The 23,660-nt window shown below is 48.9% G+C and overlaps 1 long non-coding RNA gene across 1 annotated transcript in view; it reads left to right on the top strand.

Annotated features, from left to right (window-relative positions):
- The first annotated feature begins 273 nt into the window (after nucleotides 1-273).
- LOC135913471 (uncharacterized) overlaps nucleotides 274-23,660 on the top strand; it is a 38,222-nt gene continuing 14,835 nt past the window's right edge. The window contains exon 1 of the long non-coding RNA XR_010568027.2: nucleotides 274-603. This is a non-coding gene — a long non-coding RNA (uncharacterized lncRNA). The remainder of the gene's footprint in view (nucleotides 604-23,660) is intronic.

The following is a 23,660-nucleotide window of genomic DNA, read 5'->3' on the forward strand; positions in this document are numbered from 1 at the left end:
ACGCCCTTCAAATCTGCCTGCAGGCCAGATACAAGCTATTGATATCCTTGCAGAGACATTCTTTCGCGTTGGCCTTAACTTTCTAGGCCCTGTGGTGACACACTCTGCGCATATTTCCGCGCAGCTCCGCCTTATCATCCGGCCCAGCGGAACCCGGCTACACGCTGGACTGCGTTATCGATAAAACACAGCGCCACTACTGCGTCACCCGAGGTAGGCGTCACCGACGGTGGCTGCAAAAGCAGGCTGCCTGGCTGGGAAGAGTCGCTTTTTTTTCCGCTACCGAGACGGGCGTAGCGTTGGTATGCTCGTCCGGTGCAACGTCCTTGGACACCATCTATTGCGACAGACCAAGTACCCCTGAATTAGTTTACCCGCAGTGGCGTGAGCAGCATCCATGTGGCTCTGGTTCCTTCCAATGAAGGCTCTGTATGCTTAACCAACTCCCAGGCTATCCAGAAATCTATCCATGCTGCTACCTCTGCATACCAGACCATCACAGAAGTGAGACAGTTCTTCCGCGGAGGTATTGTGTGCAGACCACCAGACCAGTCCTGTGTCGTGGCTTTGCTCAAGTGTTCATCATTCGCGTCACTGCCGCCGGTGAGTGCCTTCATCCCTGCTCACCACGCATGAACTAAGGGAACACTCAGATGTGTCGATACTGATCTATCTCCATCAGAAGCATTAGAGAGACTGTCTGGGACTTCAGTAACTGCTGTTTATCGCTGCAATCGAGTGGTAGCCCTTGTATTTAGTGAGCCCAATCGAGCGAGCCCTTGTGTTTAGAGTTGAAACGCTGGCATCGTGTCCGTTACAATGCCGTAATTGCTGGCGATACGGCAGGGTGCAAGTCTAGCCAGCGTTGTTGCAAATGAGGGGACGAGCACGATCAAAGTGATTGTAGTGGCCAAGATGAGCGATGCTGCTTATGTGGTGGAAGTCACCCAGGCAATTATTCTAACTGCTCTGTTAGGGCTCAGCAATTGCAGGTGGTAGAAATAATTGACAGACGACGTTAATCCAGGAAGGAGGTGGTAAGCATCGTTAAAGAAAGGGCGCTTGGTTATGCGAGTGCTACTGGGAGGCAAACTCTTACCTCGGACGTATCACTAACAGCAATATAAAGGCCGTTGTGGAAAAGGCAGTTAGAAAAGCTGTGGAATGGCTGGCAATGAGCATTGGGGAATGTATATCGCAGGCCATATCTAGTGACTTATTTGATGCAAGCCACCTGTCTTAGTCCTACAATGACCCGAATAGTTGATCTCAAGCCACAAATAAGTGATAGGAGTTCAGGTACCTATCATTCTAATGATGGTCTTGAACCTTCGATTTCCTCTTCTATACGACCTGCTAATGGTAATCTGGTTAACACAGATTTGGAAATTACAGATGTGGAGCAAAACGCTCGAGCGTATAAAAGAACAATGTCATCAATCAATGATTCCTCCTGCGGGCATCACTCAAAAGCTAAGAAAAGTCAGCCCAGTGCTATGCCAAAAGAAAGCATTCTACAGAAGGCTATTTCGGCTGCCGCGCTTTCTAAACCATAGGGTCGCTGAAAGTGCTTCAGTGGAACTGTCGCTCTTTATATTCTGCTTCAGTAGATATAACTTGTCTAACTACTCAACTTAACCCTGATTTGATTCTTTTACAAGAAACTTGGCTAAATTCTGCAAAACATTTTCAGATAAAATTTTACAAATCATTTCGCCTAGACCGTCCTACTAGAGGTGGCGCATTAATTCCATTTACTTAGTCTCACATTCGCCATAAGGCCAAAATTTCATTTCAACTTCGTACTCCGGAGTGAAATTCTACCGATGCGCCTAAATCTCCCTAGATGTAGCCCCTTTACCACAGTAAATGCACATTTTCCTTTTGGCCTACAGGACGCACGCACACTGGATGGGGTTCTTAGTTCATGTGGACGGGACATCCAACTGTCAGGTGACTGATATATCATGGGGATTAAAAAACAGATTTGTGTGGCACCAGGTTATGGAACTCGGCTATGGACAATGGGTTAATGTGTGTAAACTCAGGATCTATTACGTTTATGCGGGGTAGATTCTACTCTGCAATAGATCTTACTTTCTGTGACCCGAGTGTCTCCGCATCTTCTTGGTCGACTGTTGACTATGCGAGATGCAGTGGTCATCTTCCGGTAATTTTTGAAGTAGCACGTACTGTAACGTTTATGAGTGACCAAATGCGAACTTTGATTAGTTACAATACTTTTAGGAAATTCTTACTAAATGCTCTTTCATCGCTGTCTGACGCGTGCATTGAGCTAAACACTACGATTATCTGTTCTGCTTTAGAATGCAAATTTGAGATTCATCTAAAGAACAAATATTCATACAGCCCTTGGTGGAATGAAGCACGCGCTCATGATTAAAAAAAAAGAACAGCCGCTTGGGAAAAAAATTATTACATAACCATAGTCCCAAAAAATTGGAGTGATTATAAATTTTTTTGAGCCGTCTTTAAACATTCAGTTTCAAAAGCCTAAGACGAGTACTACAGCAATCATTTTGACTTCCTATATAACAATAAAAAAATAAACGCGCTTTGTTCAGTTTTCTTTACGGTAGAATACTTCTCCCGCGTCCAATATAGAGTTCGTAGTGTTAAGCAGTAATGACATGAAACAATCACTAGAAGCAATCGTAAAGGGATTGGAAATTAGATTTTTTTTCAATTTTGCCATATTGCTCTAGCTTACGAAGGACATCAGATGATTTTATAGAAATTACCATCTTAGAATGGTCTGAAATCGTGCAGCGACTGCCAGATTCAGCTCCCGGAGCAGATGGGGTAACCTCTGCCTTGATGAAAATTTTATTTATAGGGAAGCTCCTAATGACATTTCAACTATTATAAATCCCTTAATTAGATTCACATGGCTTCCGTCTGCACAGAATATTGCTGAAATAATTCCAGTTCTTAAAAATCATGGGGAAAGATATACAATAACATTAGACCAATCGTGCTAACTTCAAGTTTGGTGAAATTAATTGAACGAAAACTGTATGCCCGTTGCTTACATTTGTAGAGACCAAGGACTTTCTTAATGCCTGCCAAATTAGATTCCGACCATCGTATTCAATCAGGCATGGTCCTGTGGACCTAGAAAGTATAATAAAATTAGCACCGCGCCAAAGACAGATAGGTGCTATAGCGACATTAGACATCTCCAAAGCCTACGACAGTGTAGAATACGTAATTTTATTTTATATATTGCGAAATCTATTGTTTCCAAACTGCCTTGTAAACTAATATGTGAATTTTGAAATGGGAGGAAATTCTACTGCTCTCTAAGAGGCTTTTCTTCGAGCATACATGATCAATCACGAGCTGTTCCTCAAGGAGCTGTCACTTGAGGAACAGCTCCTTGCATTCCACGGCTTCCAGATGTACAAACATATGCATACACAGACGATATTGCTTTCCATGCATCAGACAGTGATATCGACACGTGTACTTATATATCTCTATCGGGCGACCACGTTTCACCGTCTAACAAATATTATCCCACAGCACAGGACGCCCCTGCATGTATCGGAAGTTTCTCGAAAGTTATCGATGGTTCTATCCGCTGTCTGTGTTTACCGAACCTAGTGTTATCTGATTTCGTCGCGTGACGCGAATGGTGTAGAACATTGTGGAAGACACGCGGGTCCCAGCGATTAGTCTGCAAGATTCAATGACTGATTTATAAAAGCCGATGCGCTTGACCCGCTGGTCAGATTTTGACGATCGCCGACAGTGTTCTCCATTGTCGCTGTTCTTTAAGTGTAGCCTGTTTTTGTGGGCACAGGTTCGCCCAATAAGTTAGTTTCGTCTTTCACAGTATTGCTACTGTGTTCTTTATACGTCACTACTACGTGACATCTGGTGGAGGTGCTTTACGTTTATGTACCGGACGCCTCCGACAACCGGTGATTCAAGCCCGGACTGCAAAGACAACACCCACGTCGGCCTGGAACGTAGAGCAAGCCGCCGGCTAAAGCAGCTGCCCCGGCAACATTGACTTCTACCAGAAACGACCACGAAGATCGTGGCCAAGACAGCCACAATGGCAACCGCAGCGTCCCCAATAGTTATGCAGCAGCCCAGAGAGCCACCGACATTCCGTGGTTCCACATTCGAGGACCCAGAAAGCTGGCTGGAGACGTATGAGAGGGTCGCTACGTTGAACAGCTCGGACAGCTGCGTCAAGCTGCGACATCTCTATTTCACATTGGAAGATGCCGCCAAGACGTGGTTCGAGAATCGAGAAGCCACCTTAACGACGTGGGACCTGCTCGGAAGCAGCTTCATGCAAACATTTACAAGCGCCGTGCGAAAAGAGCGAGCCCAACCTCCATTAGAAACCAGAGTGAAGTTGCCCAATGACACGATCGATCTTCGCGGAGGTGATGGCCCGCCTGTTCCGCCACGTTGACCCGGAAATGTCTGAAGAGAAAAAAGTCCGCCTACTCATGCGTGGTTTGAAAGAGGAACTTTTTGCCGGAATGGTAAGAAGCGCACCGAAGACCGTCGACGAGTTTCTTCGCCAGGCCACGAGCATCGAGAAGACACTGGAAATGCGGAACCAGCCAATCGACCGCTGCATGAACTCAACAAACTACGCCGGAGCTCAGTCACTGGTCACGGACGACCTGCGCGAGACTATCAGGGCAGTCTTACGAGAGGAGCTTCAGAAGCTCTTTCCTTCATCACAGCCTCAAGTGGCCTCACCCGCATCAATCGTCAAAGAAGAGATCCAGTGATCGCTCGGAGTTCCCGAGGTGCAACCACAATCACCGCAGCCCCAGCCAGAAGCGATGACCTACGTCGCCGTCGCCCACCATCAAGGTCCCCCTCCGCGACCTCGACAGGGCCCTTTAACGCCTAATTCCGTCGTCTACAGCCGCCGCCGCCAGCACGCCCACCCGCCGCCCAGCGCAGCTACGCGAAGCAGACATCTTGCGCGCTCCTGACCAGCGCCCGCTCTGCTACCACTGCGGAGAAGCGGGTCACGTCTACCGACGAGGTCCATACCGTTAGAGGGTCGCCGTTAACGCGCTGCGACCAGAGCTTGGCGAACGACCTCGCGATATCGCAGACTACCTCGCCGCTACTCAGTGGAGCTCTAGACAACTGTCCCGTTCGCCATCACCAGGCCGCTACCTGTCACCGCAGCGCCGTCCTTACACTGGTCCAGCACGGGACCCTCGGCGAGCCCATACCCGGAAAACTAAAAGCAGCAACCGATGGAGGTGTGCTTGCTGTTCGTCGAACTGTCGACGGTCCTCTACCGCCCAAGAAGACGCCGATGAGACGATCTCGACGACATAACAAAGACACGCGGCCGCCAGTTTGGAAGCTAAGAATACGCCGACGAAAGACGACCTGACGACGCCACGTACCAGCCACATGTCAACGCGACGCAGCCGTGATCCGACCCCAAGACCTAACTGTAATGCAAGACAAAGAACCACCAACCTCAACGTGCTTCTCGACGGCCGCGCAGTCACCGCCTCAAGGCTGTTTCACATGGCGTGATTGGGGCGAAAAAAATTGTTCTGCCGCGCACTTCATAGAGCGATTTTCGCTGACAGCTTTCACATGCGTTTGCGGCAGCGCGATTTCCGTTGCAGTGATGCCCAAGGTTGCCCCCTGCTCACGACGTATCCATGCCTGCATCGTTAAATAAAAACATGAATGTTGCATCCGCTAAGGATGTTAAGTACCTCGGAGTTACGTTTTCTGAAACGCTTGACTGCACGGATCATACTAACTCAATTAGCGAGAAAGCTTACCGTCTTCTTCACTTTTTCCGAGAAAATTTTAAGCATTCTCCTTCATCACTGAAGGCAACCTTGTATTTAACAAACGTCAGGCCTATTCTAGAATGTGCATGCGTTACCTGGGATCTATACACTAAAAACCTCACAGACAAAATAGAACGCCTCCAGAAGCAAGCAGCACGTTTCGTAACAGGAAATTATAATTTCACTATCAGAGGATCCGGAATACGGGAAGGGTTGGGTTGGAAAACTCTTTCTTCACGCAGGAAAATCCTAGGACTGAAATTTCTTTACAATATATATATAAAGGTAAAACTGGTATCGACAAAACAATGTTTATCAAGGAGCCGCATTACGTTTGATCCAGGAGAGACCACGCTAACAAAATTGGAGCTTATCAGTGCCGTACCAATGCGTTTAAGTATTCATTTTTTCCTAACACGAATAACTATTGGAATGAACTCTCTAATGAAGTGATGGCAGCGTCTAGTATTGAAAATACAATTGAGAGTCATATTCTTTGATTGTTGTGTTATTCATCTCTACACATACGCTACTTTTATTTGGTTAGTTACTTTGTTAGTTACTTTGTTTCGTACTTTCTTGGTTTTCTTCCGCTTCTGCGAATTTCAGTGTTTATACACTGTTATATTTACTGATGTATTCTTCTGATGTTGCTGAATACGTTTCCATTGTGACCACCTGTATTTTAACCCCCCTACGATAATGCCGTACAGGCGATGTAGGTATACCGAATAAATAAATAAATAAACAAACAAATAAATAAATAAATAAATAAATAAACATGGAAACTAGTCAAATATTCGAATTTTCCTATAGTTGTTCGATAATAGAATAGGTACACCATTTTTTAACGTTTAAAAGCGTTGAGACTTTACGACAGCTTGCAGATACGGTGAGTGAGGCGCTGCACCAACCGCAACTATGAGTGTCCGGCGTGTGAGGCGTTGGTGGGTGGTTCCGTTTAGTACAATCTAGTTTCGTTGTTAATATATGGAAGCCACAGCATTTTTTCCTGCATGAGTATTTGTATTTGCAGAAAAACAAGCTAGTATTGAGTGTGCATGTATAGGCAGCTGGCGCAATTTGTAGCGATGAAGAAGTTGACGACGGTGGCGATCAAGTAGGTACGTGCCTTATGCTGAAGCGGCGTCCTTCTGCCGACATGGATAGCGTGCAGCTTCTCTTTTTAAACGAATTATGTAAGCGGAAGAAAGGAAAAATGTTTTTGAAGCTTCTAAGCCGCAAACGCTGGTGGGTACGCCCTAAACATTGCTAAAACTGGCGCGCGACATTGCTCCACAAAGCTACCAACGCGCGGTAAAACAGTTAAGCGCCTATTTTGACACCGCTTTGTTTCGTCACACGCATTCCACCTCTTACGTCGCGCCGATCGCTGCGACTCAGCGACGGCGCGACCAACTTGTTGGAATCCGGTCGCGGAGAGCCCACAACGTCGCGGCGGTCGCTGAGCGGCGGAATTCGCTGTGTCGCCGTCTGAAAATCGCGCCATGTTAAACAACCTTTAGTCGACACAGGGGCGGATTACTCCATCATGAGTGGACACATCGCTGCAGTTGACGAAACTTATGACATGCATGGGAAGGCCCTCAAATTCGGACCGCTGGAGGAGACCTCATTAGGCCGACTGGAATCTACACGGCAAGAATTACCGTTCATGATCGGACTTAACCTGCCGCCTTCGTTATCCTCTAACAGTGCTCACAAGACGTCATTCTTGGTAGGTACTTCTTTAACCAACACGGCGCAATCATCGATCGTAAGTCGAAATCGATAACGCTGTCAGAAGATCCATCGATACCGCCGAGAGCTCTCATATAGTCACCACGCCTTGAGTGTGCTCGAAGATCAAGTGAGCATCCCGCCGCGCTCCGGCATTAGTATTTCCGTCAGCACCGAAACCCCCGCTGATGTAGAAGGCGTCATCGAGGGTAACCAATGTCTACTACTCGACCGCGAAATTTGCGTCGCAAGAGGGGTCGCTCGACTGCACGGAGGAAAAACGAAAGTGTTGCTGACAAACTTCAGCCAGGAGTTCAAGCACATCAACAGGGGCATGACGATCGCGCACATCGAGGAAATTCTGGAAACGAGCAATGCGTTTGTCCTCTCGGATTCTGCCGCTTCTACCCCGCTGACTACAGTTCCCGAACCCGACTTCGACATAAATTCAAGTCTCCCCATGATTAAGCAGCAACTGCTCAGAAGTCTGCTTCGACGATACAAAAACTGCTTTTCGACATCATCGAGGATTCGACAAACACCAGTCGCAAAGCATCTCATAATGACCGAAGAGTGCGCTCGACCACTCCGCCAGAGCCTTTACCGAGTTTCGAGGCGAGAACGTGAAGCTGTTAGGCAACAAGTCGACGAAATGCGGCGCGACGACTTCATCCAGCCGTCGGAAAGCCCGTGGGCAACTCCTGTAGTCTTGGTGAAGAAAAAGGCCAGAACCCTACGTTTCTGCATCGATTACCGTGGACTTAACAAGAACGCGACGAAGGACGTATAACCCCTCCCACTAATAGACGATGCATTGGATCGGCTAAATATTTCTCGTCGATGGATCTAAAGTCTGGCTACTGGCAAATAGACGTCGATGAGAGAGATCACGAAAAGACCGCCTTCATCATGCCAGACGGCCTCTACGAGTTCAAGGTCGTGTCATTCGGACTGTGCTCCGCGCCTGCAATGTTCCAGCGCGTCACAGACACGGTTTTAGCAGGGTTGAGGTGGCAGACTTGTCTTGTTTATTTGGATGACGTCGTCGTCTTCGCCGAAAATTTCGATGATCACCTAGGCGGCTTGCGACAATATTAGAGGCCATCAAGTCATCAGGCCTCACTTAAGCTGGAAAAGTGCCGCTTCCCCTACGATGAGCTTCTGTTCATGGGCCACATTATCAGCAAATTTGGAATCCACCCCAACCCACAGAAGACAGCTGCCATAGCAGTTCCCGCAGCCCATCTACAAGAAGGCATTGCGTAGATTCCTTGGCACGTGCGCTTACTACAGGCGCTTTGTAAAGGACTATTCACGCATCGCTGAGCCGCTGACACAGTGTAGGGGTTGGAGGACGGAGTTCGGGATGAAAACCCAAACTTGGGAGGGTTTATTTTACATTATATAAAGAGAGGTGAGACTCAACTAACAGTCGTACAGTCATTACGGGCCGGCAGCAACTCGGACGCTGCGGCCCGCGGCAAGAAGTTCGAGAGAGGTGAATCAGGGAATCAGGGAATGCTCTGGTCTCTCTGGAACGCTTCTTTTAAGCCCTTCGAGCACTGGCAGTCGCGTCATGTTTGACCAATGGGAGAGTCCGCTCAGATGACGCCATTTTCGGCCAATCGTTGGCGCCCGTGTCGCGGTGTCACACCTGGCGGCTCTCTGCGGTCTTGCCTCGCAGACTTGCAATGCACTTCTTCTAAGGTGGAGAAGGGGAGGGGCGCTCATGCTCCATTGTACGAGGGCCCACCTGCTCCCGGTGGTACGGCTCCGCAGTGGTGGCAAATGCCTTCTTCAAAGGCGAAGAGGGGTGACGATTGGTCTCTATTGTCCGATGGCCCCTTCTAATCCCGGCGGCGTACGAACTTGTTTAGAAGTGTCCTGCCTCAGGAATGTGGCACCCCTGCTTCTGCATTCCTCAATTAGCTGTGCTGCGATTCGAAGTGGTTTGGGGAGCTCGAAGTAGCCTCAGGAAACGGCGCCATATCTAACAACAGCTAAATAAATGCGATATCGAGTTCAAGTGGGAAACGCCGCAGGACGACGCATTTCAGGAACTCAAAAGACGCATGAGGTCACCACCAGTACTTGCGCACTTCAACGAGGACGTCAATACCCATATCCACAATGACTCCAGTAGCCTTGGCCTCGTTGCCGTCCTAGTCCAGAAGAAAGATGGACTTCAACGGGTCATAGCTTACGCTAGCCGGTCGCTGTCTAGAGCGGAAGGCAATTATTCTACGACCGAAAAGGAATGCCTCGCCATCGTCTAGGCTGCAGCAGAATTGCGCCCTTACCTATATAGCAAGTCATTCAAAGTCGTCAGCGACCGTCACGCGTTGTGTTGGCTAGTGAATTTATAGGATCCTTCAGGACGACTGGCGCGGCTGAGCCTCAGACTACAATAATACGACATGACTGTAAGTTACAAGTCGGAACGAAAGCATTCTGATGCCGATTGCCTATCGCGCGCCCCGATTGACCTGCCGACGCAAGATGACGAGGATTACAACGCCTTCCTTGGAATAATAAGTGCGGAAGACTTCGCTGAACAGCAACGAGCAGACACGCAGCTTAAAGGCCTCATCGAGTATTTGGATGGGCACACCAACGTTGTCTCTAGGGCATTTAGGCGAGAATTGTCTTCCTTGCCTTCCGGTAAGTGCCTTCCGGTAAGTGCAGCGGTGGCATAGCGGTAGAACACCCGCCTCGCGTGCAAGAGGCCCGTGGTTCGAATCCCGGTGCCGCTCAATTTTCCACCAGATTAAAAAAAAGAAAAAAAATCCGCGTGTTGATAAAATTACATAAACAGGCCTGGAGTGTGGCCTTATCCCGGTGACCAGAACCCGTAACGCACACCCTCACCAAAGCAGGATTGGCCACCCTGGTGCGTACTTGGCCGCAACCTCCTATATATACACAACAACCAAACCCCGGCCCTCAGTCCCCAGCAGCTGCGAGGCAACTGACCACAGCGGCGGTCAGACCTGCGCCGCAGCAGACGGTGCTAAGAATCCCTGGCTCCGGACAGGTCGCCATTGGAATATGAACCTGTCAACGTTTAACGCTAGAACGTTATCTAGTAAGGCGAGTCTAGCAGTGCTATTTGAGGAATTAGAGGGCAGTAAATGGGATGTAATAAGGCTCAGTGAAGTTTGGAGACCAAAAGAAGCATATACAGTGCTGAAAAGCGGGCACGTCCTGTGCTACCGGGGCTTAGCGGAGAGACGAGAACTAGGAGTCGGATTCCTGATTAATAAGAATATAGCTGGTAACATACAGGAATTCTATAGCATTAACGAGAGGGTGGCAGGTCTTGGTGTGAAACTTCATAAGCGGTACAAAATGAACGTTGTACAGGTCTACGCCCCTACATCCAGTCATGGTGACCAGGAAGTGGAAAGCTTCTATGAAGACGTGGAATCGGCGATGGGTAGAGTGAAAACAAAATACATTATACTGATGGGCGTCTTAAATGCCAAGGTAGGCAAGAAGCAGTTTGCGGAACAGAATATTATGCGGATAATGAATACCTTCTTCCGCAAGCGGGATAGCCGAAAGTGGATGTGGAGGAGCCCGAACGGCGAGGCTAGAAATGAAATAGACCTCATACTCTGCGCTAACCCTGGCATCATACAAAATGTGGACGTGCTCAGTAAGGTGCGCTGCAGTGACCATAGGATGGTAAGAACTCGAATTATCCTAGACCTGAGGAGGGAACGGAAGAAACTGGTACATAAGAAGCCGATCAATGAGTTAGCGGTAAGAGGGAAAATAGAGGAATTCCAGATTAAGCTACAGAACGGGTATTCGGCTTTAACTCAGGAAGAGGACCATAGTGTTGAAGCAATGAACGGCAATCTTATGGGCATCATTAAGTAGTGCGCAATAGAAGTGGGTGGTAGCTCCGTTAGACAGGATACCGGCAAGCTATCGCAGGAGACGAAAGGTCTGATCAAGAAACGCCAATGTATGAAAGCCTCCAACCCTACAGCTAGAATAGAACTGGCAGAACTTTCGAAGTTAATCAACAAACGTAAGACAGCTGACATAAGGAAGTATAATACGGATAGAATTGAACATGCTCTCAGGAACGGAGGAAGCCTAAAAGCAGTGAAGAAGAAACTAGGAATTGGCAAGAATCAGATGTATGGGTTAAGAGACAAAGTCGGCAATATCATTACTAATATGGATGAGATAGTTCAAGTGGCTGAGGAGTTCTACAGAGATTTATATAGTACCAGTGGCACCCACGACGATCGTGGAAGCAAAAATAGCCTAGAGGAATTCGAAATCCCGCAGGTAACGCCAGAAGAAGTAAAGAAAGCCTTAGGAGCTATGCAAAGGGGGAAGGCAGCTGGGGAGGATCAGGTAACAGCAGATTTGTTGAAGGATGGTGGTCAGATTGTTCTAGAGAAACTGGCCACCCTGTATACGCAATGCCTCATAACCTCGAGCGTACCGGAATCTTGGAAAAACGCTAACATAATCCTTATCCTTAAGAAAGGGGACTCCATAGGCTTGAAAAATTATAGACCGATCAGCTTACGCTCCGTTGCCTACAAAATATTTACTAAGGTAATTGCAAATGGAATCGGGAACACCTTAGACTTCCGTCAACCAAAAGACCGGGCAGGATTCCCTAACGGTTACTCAACAATAGGCCACATTCACACTATCAATCAGGTGATAGTAAAATGTGCGGAATATAACCAACCTTTATATATAGCTTTCATTGATTACGCGAAAGCGTTTGATTCAGTCGAAACCTCAGCAGTCATGGAGGTATTACGGAATCAGGGTGTAGATGAGCCATATGCAAAAATACTGGAAGATATCTATAGCGGCTCCACAGTCACCGTAGTCCTCCATAAAGAAAGCAACAAAATTCCAATAAAGAAAGGCGTCAGGCAGGGAGATACAATCTCTCCAATGCTATTCGCAGCGTGTTTACAGGAGGTATTCAGAGACCTAGACAGGGGAGAATTGGGGATTAGAGTTAATGGAGAATACCTTAGTAACTTGCGATTCGCTGATGATATTGCCTTGCTTAGGAACTCACGTGACCAACTGCAATGCATGCTCACTGACCTGGAGAGGCAAAGCTGAAGGGTGGGTCTAAAAATTAATCTGCAAAAAACTAAAGTAATGTTTAACAGTCTCGGAAGAGAACAGCAGTTTACGATATGTAGTGAGGCACTGGAAGTGGTAAGGAAATACATCTACTTAGGGCAGGTAGTGACCGCGGATCCGGATCATGAGACGGAAATAATAAGAAGAATAAGAATGGGCTGGGGTGCGTTTGGCAGGCATTCTCAGATAATGAACAGCAGGTTGCCATTATCCCTCAAGAGAAACGTTTATAACAGCTGTGTCTTACCAGTACTCACGTACGGGGCAGAAACCTGGAGGCTTACGAAAAGGGTTCTACTTAAATTGAGGACGACGCAACGAGCTATGGAAAGAAGAATGATAGGTGTAACAATAAGGGATAAGAAAAGAGCAGATTGGGTGACAAACGCGAGTTAATGACAAACAAACGCGAGTTAATGATATCTTACTTGAAATCAAGAAAAAGAAATAAGCATGGGCAGGACACGTAATGAGGAGGGAAGATAACCGATGGTCATTAAGAGTTACAGAATGGATTCCAATGGAAGGGAAGCGCAGGAGAGCGCGGCAGAAAGTTAGATGGGCGGATGAGATTAAGAAGTTTGCAGGGACAACATGGCCACAATTAGTACTTGACCGGGATAGTTGGAGAAGTATGGGAGAGGCCTTTGCCCTGCAGTGGGCGTAACCAGGCTGATGATGATGATGATTATGTCTTCCTTCTCGCTTCAAAACAACCTACTAATAAAGGAGAACTTCTCACCAGTCCGCGCCAACTACCTTCTTGTCCACTCAACGCTGCGTCCAGATGTACTGCACGCCCTGCATGACCATCCGACCGCTGGGTACCTCGGATTCTCTCGGACGCTACCGAGGGTACAGGAAAGGTATTTCTGACCGCATCTGATCACCGACGTTGACGTTTCCTGTTACGTGAAGGAATGCCAAGACTGTCAGCGACACAAGACACCAGCGACTAGGCCAGCAGACCATGTCAGCTGATCGGGATGGACTCGTCGGGGCCCTTTCCGACATCAACAACCAGAAATATGTGGATATTCGTGGCGATGGACTACCTCACCCGCTTCGTTGAAACAAAAGCTCTGCCGAAAGGTAGCGCAGCCGAAGTGGCGAAGTTTTTCGTCGAGAAGATCCTGCTGCGACATGGTGCCCCAGAAGACCTCATCACCGACAGAGGAACAGCGTTTACAGCAGAGCTCACCCAAGCAATTCTGCAATACAGCCATACAGGCCACAGGAGCACAACTGCCTACCACCCGCAGACGAGTGGTCTCACGGAGTGCCTGAATAAGACCCTCGCCGACATGCTAGCAATGTACGTCGACGTCGAGCACAAGACGGCAGGACGCGGTCCTGCCGTACGTAACCTTTGGTTACAACACGGCGGTGCAAGAAGCAACACAGACCACGCCGCTCAACGTGGTTTACGGCAGGAACCCGACGACGACTCTCGACGCCATGCTGCCGCACGTCACCGACGAAGAGAAGCCCGACAGCTCGCCCACCTACGGATCAAGAACCAGCAGCGTGCCGACAGCCGACAATACAACCATCGACGACGCTACGTCAAGTACCAGCCCGACGACCGTGTTTGGACCCCGATACGCCGACGAGGACTCAGTGAGACACTATTGCGGCGCACTTTCGGACCCTACAAGGTGTTACGAACTTGTACCGCTGCACCACGATTACGGCTTTGTGGTCCCGTAGCGCTCGTCACCCGTTTCGTGACAGAGCGTTGGTAGCGATGACTCCGAGCCTGGCGTCGATGAGAATAACAAAAGGGACTTTATACATTATATACAGGTTATCATACAGGACATGAACGGGTCGGCACTGGGGCCGAGTGCTCACAACAAACGCGACTGTTCTCGCACGACGACGTCCGGCGAAAACGCGTTACACATCTCACCCCAGTCGGGAGCGACACTCTCTCCCGGTGGGGTCGGCAGATCCTGTTTTCGAGCGGCGTGTCGCTGCTTTTATAATCCCCGAGGCCCATTGTCACTCAAACGGCCCAATACAAAGTCAGCACACGACGGTCGTCCGAGGGGTCCAACCAGCGACCGCGCTGGCCACCCGGTTCAAAGTTCGCGCGCGCGGTGACCTCCAGGCAAGGGAGGTGCGGCGCCGGGCTGTCGGGCACACGCGGACACGTCAAAACACGCTGCTCGCCGAGGCTTCTCCCGCACGACGGCGCAGCATCTTGTCTTGTGAAGGGAGAATTATGGCGCTCGCAGGATAGATTCCGCATCTTGCAGATTCGGAATCCGGGCTTGTGGTAATGGCACAACAGCATCCCCGCCCTCAGATAAGGCGCCGGGAAGACGAGCTGCCTCCACGTGGCTCGGATGCCAGGCGCGCACGTTCGTCAGGCTCGTCCAAGTTCACGTCCAGTGTCGGGACGCCAGGTAACATCACGTGCCCAGGTCCGACTCGCCAGGACAGGAGCTCTGCTCACCACGTCGTCGCCAAGGCACCTTGACCAGCTCCGCTCGGGTCGTTCCTAAGACCTTGCTTCTCGCCACTGGTCCCGCTTGGTCGTTCTGCAGCTTGCAAAACCGACCGGCAAAAGGCAACACCCAACACGAACAAGTGCCCTCTGTCTCCCGTCAAACACCAGACAAGGCCATAATTCAAATCAACCTAACTAAATAGCTATCCCCCTTTTGCTCCCGCTGCAACAGGAGGCAGGTGTACGATCCAGTACACAAGGCTCAAACAACCAGTTTTCAAATTATCAACGCAACAAAATAGAAACAATTATTAATCATCAATAATAATTACAAATAGAATGGTCCCCTTGAAATCACTTGGACCGAAAACATACTACTGAGGAAGCAAATGAGGTCATTCATTTTTGCCCCGATCTCCCTGTGAACAGGACAGGTCGTCGCGAAGTAAGAGAAGGTAAGCAACGAGCAGGAACGAGTAGGCCACTGAAAGAAGCGAGGCCTAGAATGCACGACTTAGAGCATCAGCGTTCGCGTTCAACCTTCCCTTCTTATAACGGACAACGAGGCTGTGCTGCTGTAGGGTCATGCTCCATCTCAGCAAACGGCCGCTTTTAGAGGACATGCTACTTAACCAAGTTAGAGGGCAATGGTCTGTTTCCACAACAAACTTAGAACCGGAGACATAACAAGCCAGCTTCTGAACGGCCCACACAACGCAGGCGCACTCTTTCTCAGAGGTGCTGTATGCCTCTTCTCTACAACTTAGTTTGCGACTTAAATACAAAATTGGTCGTTCATGACCACTAGCATCTTCCTGGCATAGTACTGCTCCCATGCCGCGATCACTCGCGTCGCATTGAATGATGAAACCTTTCGAAAAGTCTGGTGCAGTCAGAACCGGCTTATGGCTTAATGCTCGCTTCAGCATTTCGAACGCATTGTCTTTCTTGGAGTCCCACGTCACCTTAACGGGCTCCGACTTCCGAAGTGCGTCGGTTAGCGGGCTGGCAAGGTCAGAGTAGTCTCTCACATAGTGTTGGTAATATCCAGCTAAACCTAAAAAGGCCCGTATATCCGTCTTCGTGGTTGGCCGGGGATAGTTCAAAATAGCAGCTACTTTGATGTCGGACGGTCTACGCCGGCCGCGCCCCACCACATGGCCCAAATAAGTCACTTCACCGCAACCTAGGTGACATTTAGCTGGTTTCACAGTAAGACCTGCCTCTTTCAACCGGCTCAACACGACTCGCAAGTGCTCCAGATGTGATTCCCAAGTGTCCGAAAATATGGCAACATCATCGAGGTACGGCAATGCGAACTCGCCTAAACCATTAAGCACTCTGTCCATCAGGCTAGAGAAACAATACGGCGCGTTTTTGAGGCCGAAGCTCAACATGAGTGGCCGGAATGTTCCAAGCGGGGAAACGAAGGCGGCATAGCGGCTAGCCCGTTCCGTAAGGGGTACTTGCCAATAGCCTCTCACGAGATCCAGGGTAGAGATATAATTTGCCTTCGACACTGTCTCTACCCTTTCTTCCAGGTTCGGTATAGGATATGTCTGATCTCGGGTTATCGCGTTCAGACGCCGATAATCGACACATGGCCTCGGATCTTTTCCTGGAGCCTGGACTAGTATCAAGGGCGACGTGTAGTCGCTCTCACTTGGTACTATAACCCCCAAGTCACGCATGTGCTGAATCTCCTCAGCCATGATTTTTTTCTGCACGGGCGAACAACGGTACGGTTTACTGCGGATCGGTTGATCAGAGGTTAACTCGATGTCATGCTCTAGGACCGTTGTTCTTCCGGGACGGCTCGAAAAAACCTCCCTAAACTCTGAAACGATTCCCTTTAAATCCTCCTTTTGGGCGGCACTTAGACGCGCTTCCAACGTCAGCTGTTCCACCATTAGCTCTATACCACATCCCTTCATGTCAGCCGTCGTCAGGATTTCGGCCCCTTCCTCATCGTCAGCATTTATCGTCATGCTTATAATCGCGCGACGCTGAATGTAGGGTTTCATCAAGTTACTGTGGTAAATTTTGTTGGGCCGCTTCCCTAATTTAACTTCGTAGTTGGTATCGGAAAGCTTAGTTACAACCTTTGCGGGCCCCTCCCAATGAACCTCGAGCTTGTTTTTTTTCGACGGTCGCAGCAACATCACTTGGCTACCTTCTTCGAAGGTGCGTTTTTTTGCTGACTTGTCGTAGTATTCTTTTGACAAGGTTTTCGCCGCCTTCATGTGGCTTTCTACAAGATCTTTGGTTTTCCCGAGCCTCTGGAGGAGGTCGAGGACGTACGAGACTACATTTGGGTCGTCGTCACTGCCTTCCCAAGACTCTCGCAGCATGCGCAACGGAGTTCTTAGGCTCCGGCCATATACAAGCTCCGCGGGGCTAAAGCCGGTGCTCTCATGGGGAGCCGATCTCAGGGCGAACATAGCGGCGGGAATGCAGGCCTCCCAGTCACAGTGACGCTCAAAGCACAGGGCTCTCAATATTCGCTTCAGCACCGAGTGCATCCGCTCTACTGGGTTAGATTGCGGGTGATAGATGGAACTGTGCACTACTTTAATGCCGCATCTTTCCAAAAAAGTAGAAGTTAGGCAGCTGGTAAAGACGCTGCCATTGTCGCACTGAATCTCGGAAGGGAACCCGACGCGTGCGAACATTGAGAGCAGAGCGTCCACGACCTGGGAGGAATTTAGCTCCTTAAGAGGTACTGCCTCGGGGAACTTGGTCGCGACACACAGGGCGGTCAGAACATACCTACAACCGTTCGTTGATTCTGGCAGAGGGCCTACAATATCGATTACTAGTCGCCGAAAAGGTTCGGATATGACTGGCACCAACTTCATCGGTGCCTTCCACTTGTCAGTGGATTTGCCGATTCTCTGGCAGGTGTCGCAAGAGCGCACGAATTGTTCGACATTCTTCCAACAATACGGCCAATAAAACTCCTGAGCCATTCTAGCCTTGGTCTTTTTCAAGCCAAGATGCCCTGCCCACGCATTTTCGTGCGCGAGTTCCAGTAACTGTCGGCGATATTTCCGAGGAATCAGAAGCTGTTCATATTTGCGACCCTGCTTATCTGTATAGCGGCGGTACAATAAGCCAGATTCCTCGTAAAATGAAACCCTCTTTTTTTTCACTCCCAGTTTGACGCTCTTCATCAGATCGGCTATTGAACAATCTTCCTTTTGCTCACGAACCAGAGTTTCTCTTTCAACTGCAGCCAGCTCCTGCCAGCTGGCGGAAACCGGAGCGAGTAGGGATCCTGCGTCGCCTAACGGCGGCGTCGTGTCCTTATCGCGGCTAGCACGGGACGCGTCACTCCCAGTCACTTCCAGGACACGCTCGACCAGGCCAGCCTCCGAGCTCTGCCTCTCCGGTGCCTGCTCGCCACTCAAGTTACCCTGATCAGTCCGTGTGCCGCACCGCTGTTCGCTCACCGACTCAAAGTCAAGTTCCCTCGACAGCTGGCGCGCTTTGGATCGCGTGAGGGCCATGTACGCCACGTCGGCAAAGAATGATTTGCCCTGATCCTTCAGCAGCTGCTCCGAGCTATTTGAGAAGAGGTAGGGAAAGTGCTCCGGGAGGGCGGCAGACACAGCGGCTTCTGTGTTAAGTTTCCCAAACTCTCCTTCAATGGTAACCGTTGCGATCGGTAAACAGACACTCTCCTCCTCGGCCACTTGCCGTATCCAAGCGCACTCTCCCGTAAAATCACTCGAGGAGACGAAAGACGGGTGGACAACGTCCATAGTTGCTGCAGAGTCTCGAAGTGCTCGGCACTTCTTGCCGTTTACCTTAATTTCCCGCATATATGGCTCCAATAGTCGTATGTTTTTGTTAGTTTCCCGTATTGTCGCAAAAGCAATTTTCTCTGGGCAGCTCGCTGCGATGTGCCCTTGCTTTTTGCAATTGTAGCAAGTTAACGGCTTCCGTTTTTCAAAAGAACGCGTCGTATCGTTTCGCTGCTTGGGACCATCGTTAGCATTCTGAGATGCATTCTGTCCTTCCCTTACAGTTTCTTTGGTAAGAGACTCATCTTTCCGAAACTCGCGACGCGTGATTTGCTTCCGTTCGTCGGACTTCCCGGAAAACCCATCTCTTCTATCAGCTTTTTCTACGCGCACTGCCTTGCTGTGCAAGCTGCGGCGGGTGTAATACTCTTCCGCTAACTCTGCTGCCTTGTTTAGCTTAACCTCCTTTAGCCTATCTTGCAGCCAGAGCCGGACATCCTCATCAATGCAACGGTAGAACTGCTCCAACGCGATGCATTCGACAATTTTGTCGCGGTCGTCGTAAACCTCTTCGCCCTTCAGCCATTCCACCAGGTCGGCTTTTAGACGAAACGCGAAGTCAACATTCGACTCCTTGCCCTTTTTTGCATACCGGAACCTCTGCCGGAAAGCTTCGGGCGACAATTTGTACTTCCGCAGTAGCGCTTCCTTCACATCACTGTAGCTCTCAAACGCCTCTTTCGATAAGCAAGTTATTACGTCTGATGCCTCCCCAGGAAGCAACGCTAACAGATTCTGTGCCCAAAGGGATCGCTCAATGCTATTCCGTTCACACACGTGCTCAAATTTCACGAGGTATTTGGCCATATCCTCTCCGACGACAAAGGGTGGAAGTTGATCGCGTATTCTGGGAACATTAGAAGTGAGACTAGGCGCCGGCGAGTTATTTCGGTTCTCCAACTCTTTCATTTTAAGCTCGTGCTCACGAATCTCTCTCCTTTCCTCCTTTTCCTCCTCGCGACGTTGCTGTTCTCTCCTTTCCTGCTCGCAACGTTCCTTCTCCCTTTCCTCCCTTTCCCGACGTTCATTGATATCCGCCCAGGCCTCTGCGGCTTCCTCAGCCGTTACGTCCCCAGTCCTCATGACCTCAAGGATCGCATTCTTTCTTTTGGTTGAGCCCAACTCAATGCCCAACTCCTCACAAATTTCGAGAAGTTCCTTCACCTTGTACTTCTCCATCGTTCACACTGTCCTCCTGCTGTTTACCCTTTTTGAATATACCTGCCGAACGCTACTATAATGCTACTAGTAATACATATGCAAGTATTTCACACACTGCCCTGTTTACCCCCTCAGCATCCCCTGGTTTCCAAAACACTCTTACTAGGCTTGAAACACTCAAGGTTATCACAATGCAACACCAAATCCTTCCCTAAGCTACTATAACCTGTGTCAGAGAAAGTCTGGTGTTTGAGGTAAACTTCAGGCACTCACCGCGCCGAGGTAGCTGATGCCGGTCAATCCCGTAGCTGCCATCCAGTGTTACGAACTTGTACCGCTGCACCACGATTACGGCTTTGTGGTCCCGTAGCGCTCGTCACCCGTTTCGTGACAGAGCGTTGGTAGCGATGACTCCGAGCCTGGCGTCGATGAGAATAACAAAAGGGACTTTATACATTATATACAGGTTATCATACAGGACATGAACGGGTCGGCACTGGGGCCGAGTGCTCACAACAAACGCGACTGTTCTCGCACGACGACGTCCGGCGAAAACGCGTTACACATCTCACCCCAGTCGGGAGCGACACTCTCTCCCGGTGGGGTCGGCAGATCCTGTTTTCGAGCGGCGTGTCGCTGCTTTTATAATCCCCGAGGCCCATTGTCACTCAAACGGCCCAATACAAAGTCAGCACACGACGGTCGTCCGAGGGGTCCAACCAGCGACCGCGCTGGCCACCCGGTTCAAAGTTCGCGCGCGCGGTGACCTCCAGGCAAGGGAGGTGCGGCGCCGGGCTGTCGGGCACACGCGGACACGTCAAAACACGCTGCTCGCCGAGGCTTCTCCCGCACGACGGCGCAGCATCTTGTCTTGTGAAGGGAGAATTATGGCGCTCGCAGGATAGATTCCGCATCTTGCAGATTCGGAATCCGGGCTTGTGGTAATGGCACAACAAAGGTCATCCGACGTATTGGCGCACTGGACTATGAGGTCGGGCCGGACGCCATTTCGCATTCGCAGCGGCGCCGCGCACGATCTGAAGTGGTCCGCATGGTGCTTCTTAAGACCTTTTACTCACGCTGATGCACATCCTTATTTTGTTGTTTCTCTGCTAGGGTTGTTTTGGTTTATTACTTTCGTTGGTTTGCAGCATCGGGTTAATGCTTTTTAAGAGGGGGGGTATTGACGCCTGTACTTGTATCTCTATCGGGCGACCACGTTTCACCGCCTAACAAATGTTATCCTACAGCGCAGGACGCGCCTGCGTGTATCGGGAGTTTCTCGAAAGTTACCGATGGGTTTATCCGCGGTCTGTGTTTACCGAACCTTGTGTTATCTGATTTCATCGCGTGACGCGAATGGTGTAGAACTTCGTGGAAGACATGCGGGTCCCAGCGATTAGTCGGTAACATTTGACGACTGATGTATAAAAGCCAACGCGCTTGACCCGCTGATCAGATTTTGACGATTGCCGACTGTGTTCGCTGTTGCCGCCGTTCTTTAAGTAGAGCCTGTTTTTGTGGGCATAGATTCGCCCAATAAAAGTTAGTTTCGTCCTTCACAGTGTTGCTGCTGTGTTATTTATACGTCACTACCACGTGACAATATTAACTCCCTACAGAACTATCCCGGCGCATTAGAAAGCTTCTTAAGTAAGAATCGCCTTTCACTTGACGTGAGAAAATTCTCGATATTGTTTTTTCCCTTTAACAAGCCCGTTGATATATCGCTATCCTACCGTCTCGAGACTATACCTCAAATGGAGTCGGTTAAGTACTTAGGTGTAGTTTAAGACGGCTCCCTCGGTTGGCTTGGCCGTATTGACCATATAGTTAAAGGAGTGAGAACACTTGGCGTGCTACGTTAGCTATGCAACAGTCGGTCGGGTATGCGGAGAGATCCACTACTAATGATTTATAAAATGTACGCGCGGCCAATTTTAGAACTTAGATGCGTGCTCTTTTCTGGTGCGCCAGCTTATAAATTACGCCCCCTTGTTCTGATTGAGCGAGATAACTTGCGATTTTGCTGCGGATTACTGAAATTTGTGGCTAATAGTTTTACATCAAGTCATCAAGTCATCTTACATCAAGTCAGGTTGCCCTCAATATTGCGCAGATTTTAATTGCTGACGGTGCAAACATTCTTAAATATGTACGAATCCCCTATTAGAAGATTGGAAAACATATTCATTTCCCAGCCTGCTTTAGTTTTCGGAGTACAATGGTCCCGGTTTCATACACTACAGGTGGTCGTTCTACAAACATTGATTAACCCCTTAAAGGCACGTATTTGGGAGGTGCCACCTATTTGTGAGGTGCGAGAGAGTCTACAAATAATCTAGGATGACACCTACCCTAACAATGCAAAATTTTTCTCAAAATATAATAAAGGTACTATTGCAAGATCATTTATTGAGTTTAGGTATAAATACGGTAATCGCACCAGTCGCCTCACCGTGTGGGAAAAACTCCGGAATTGGCATTTTCCCTGCTCCTCTAGACTGGTCATTGTCAATTAGAATTCCGGACTACTCATCTGTATTTCTGGTTGAATTTTTAGCTGTAGTGTTAGCCTTACGTAAGCTAAATTCCTCAATATTGACGGTAGTGATAAGAACGGATTGTTACCTTTATGTACATCGGTCACAACAAATAATGGCGCTAGCCTTTTACGTACACTTCCTTTCCTAGTACCTGGCCACAGAAATTTACTTAGATTACTTTAGGTGCCTGGTCATAAGGCATTATACATGAAAGAGATGGCTGACAGTCTCGTGAGAGCGGCCTTCAATGGCCCTGTACTGTCATTACTTCCGGCATCAGCTTACCTAACCACTACTAGATACAGGAAATATGCAATTCCTCTAGACTTCTTGAATACAGAGATAGCAACTTTTTCAGATGATCGACACCTCCTATTCCCTTGGCACAAAATTTCCTTTCACACCAGAATAACTGAAGTAATTTTTACCCGGTTACGCTGTCGAACACCATTATTAAACTTTTATCGTCACAGGGCTGGTCTGGCACCCTCCCCATTTTGTGCAGTAGATGAAACCATGAATCATTTTTTCTTATTCTGCCACCGTTCTTCCGCTTCAAGGAAAAATATTTTAGAGCCAACGTTCATGTAACTTGGTTAAAATTTTTTCATATTAAATATCCTTTCTCTAGGAGCCTCCTCTCTTGGCAACTATCACAGAGATGTCTGCTCAGCTGTGGAGGAATTCATAGTTGTTTCCAAGACGTTTTCCTTAATTTCTTTAAACATTACTTTTATCCGCTTCCACATGACCAGTTTCTTTACCACCGACATCTTCCTAATACCATTAAAAACTTGGCCAATCCCTCGCAATGGGTACGCGCCATCAAAGAAGGCTATCCCATCCTATCCTATCTTTGACGACTAATAAAGTGTATTTATTGGTGGTGCTTCTCCGCGTCCTCGTCGATTCCACGTCGTTACACTGGTGGAAGGGTTGGGTATTCTTCATTCTTAGCACCCGTTCGTGGAGCCAACGATCGAGCCTGGAA

The sequence above is a fragment of the Dermacentor albipictus genome, chromosome 8 (assembly GCF_038994185.2).
Source record: "Dermacentor albipictus isolate Rhodes 1998 colony chromosome 8, USDA_Dalb.pri_finalv2, whole genome shotgun sequence".
NCBI classification, from domain to species: domain Eukaryota; kingdom Metazoa; phylum Arthropoda; class Arachnida; order Ixodida; family Ixodidae; genus Dermacentor; species Dermacentor albipictus.